This window comes from Diorhabda carinulata, chromosome 1 (assembly GCF_026250575.1).
Source record: "Diorhabda carinulata isolate Delta chromosome 1, icDioCari1.1, whole genome shotgun sequence".
NCBI lineage: Eukaryota > Metazoa > Arthropoda > Insecta > Coleoptera > Chrysomelidae > Diorhabda > Diorhabda carinulata.
In genome coordinates, this window is record NC_079460.1 from 617,501 (window position 1) to 620,000 (window position 2,500).

The window sequence follows — 2,500 nt, forward strand, 5'->3', positions numbered from 1 at the left end:
AAAACTCAATTTTCATGGATTTTCACGGATTTTCCCCTTGTCAAATTTTTTTTTTCCGGAAACTGACAACTCTTGTCGAATCCCTATATCATTTAACCCCCATGTACAAAATTTGGTTGAAATCGGAGTCAAAAGATTTTTCTCCATTTCTATTCCCTTTGAAATGTCGAATTCCGTTGCAATAGCTCAAATTCAAAGCTCTATAACTCGCCTTGTATAATAAAGGGAGAAGAGGTATATTTTTTCTATGATAGCACCTAAGGTCTCCTTTCGATTTTTTCTTATTACCACGTTTCAGCTGCTCACGTGTAGATAATATGAATTTTTATGTGGATTTTTTTGAGAAAAAAATTTGTCTCAAATTTCACCCTGTATAATACGCGTATGTTGGAGAATGTGGAATTGCAATGGAATTGAGGACAGACATTAAAGTTATCTTAATCGATTGATACCATAAATAGTATGATAACTCTCATAGTTTCGAATTTTTGCAATTTTATACTCGAGGATGACAACAATATTCAGGAAATTTCTCGGTTTTGCGGCAAAATCTTGAAAATATGGGTTCATCTAAAAGTATTGGAAAAAAGATCAAATATCATATATTCGTCGCCGGAGATTCCAGAAAAGGTATTATTTTTTAGATTGGAAATATCGTTTTTACGAAAATTCAATTTTCATGGATTTTCACGGATTTTCCCCTTGTTATAATTTTTTTTTTTCGAAAACTGACATCTCTTGTCGTCGAATCCCTATATCATTTAACCCCCATGTACGAAATTTGGTTGATATCGGAGCCAAAATATTAAGAAGAAAAGTACAATGATTAATCGACTCATCATTTTTAGCTCAATGGATTTATTATTACTATTATACTAAATTCGAATTTCAAATTTTTTTGTTTTTATTTTCAAGGGTAAAATAAGAAGAATATATTTTTTTCAAAAATATCATTGTTGTGCTTTCGGATTCTGTATATTTTGATATCATTATACCATAGACGTGGGATATATAATTTTTCAAGGGATATAATTTACAAAAAATTTAGTATCTTAATTCGAATAAAATTCAAATATTGTGGATCGTGTGATGGAAAAAATGAAATAAGACTTATTTTTATACGAGGATACCAATTTTTGAGTTATTTTGCCAAAGTTTCATATTTGAAAAGAGAAAAAAAATATTTTATAAAAATTCTTCAAGTAAAGTACGAGGAAAAAATTTTTTTTTCCAAAATTGATGAGAAGGTAGAAAGTCTTATCACGCGTGTACTCTATATTCGGAATTTTGTTAAAATCGGCAGTAGTTTACTATTTTTTAAACGACAAAAACCTTAATTTTCGGTGTTTTTAATTTTTTTATCCATGTTATTGGATTCTAATGGTAAAATTAATATCACCATCGGCTTTCTCATCCCCGAAAACCCCTTATCTCGAATTTTCAGCCAAATCGTAAAACAAAATTTAACAACCCCTCCTTAGCCGGTCCTGATGAAATTTTCGAAGTCAATTTTAACCCCTTAAACCTAGTTTTGGAAAATTTTTATGATCGGAACCGTTCTTCTGGCCATATTTTACCCCTCCTCACAAATTTTCATCCAAATCGGAGCATCTTGAAAATTTGCCCTTTAGAGCCGGTCCTTGTACTAGTTAACGCGCAACATGAGCTGGGTTTTTGAAGGGGAAGGAGACGTCGTAGAAAAAAAATAAAAAAACCGTTGTATAGAAAATCGAAAATGATGAAGATTGAGGGTGCTACGGACCCCCCGAAAAAATTTTGAGGGGGGCAGGGGGGCAGCCCCCCCTTTCAAAAATTTTTGGCTACTCACCCGGTTATACTTTATGATGGAGGGTCTGAATTGTTTCGACAAAAATGTCATGCCCCCCTCAAGCGAAGCTTGGCCCCCTCTCAATATCAAAAATAAAAAACGTAACTTTCTTAATATGTCAAATACGAAAAATATGCAAGGGACAAAAAAAATTGGAAAAATAAAATTACGTACATACGCATGTAGATATCCCCTTCAACTTACGAGATTATCCTCGAAATTTCGAGATTACGAATCAGAAAAATTACGAAAACTTTTCGAGACCACTCTGTATATGACCAAAAAAATTCTATGTTTCTCCTCTATCGATTGATATATATAACTTCACCCATCGGTGCCAATAAATGACGTCACAGGTGACGCTAAATTTTGAGGTTAGAATTTTTTTCTCACCTCGGTAGCTATATGCAGCATACTCTCATGCCTAAAAACACCATTTCGAGCTTTCCGGTGCTATTCGGAGCAACTCCTGGGAAGGGGGTGGGGGGGGCGCTAAAAATATTTCGAGCCTATTTCAATTATAGGCGCTCAAAATCCGGAAGATCCTGCGAAAATCGCACCTCCAGGTTCAATATTTAGCGATTCCTGGCACCCTCACAAAGTGGGGGGAATTCGGTAATAATTTATACCAATGACTAGGGTATGTCGAGGCGCTTCCCGCCGGCATATTCA

General features: G+C 34.4%; 1 pseudogene; it reads right to left on the bottom strand.

Annotated features, from left to right (window-relative positions):
• The window catches only part of LOC130902648 (large subunit ribosomal RNA), an 8,330-nt pseudogene that overhangs the window by 1,558 nt on the left and 4,272 nt on the right, over window positions 1-2,500 (bottom strand).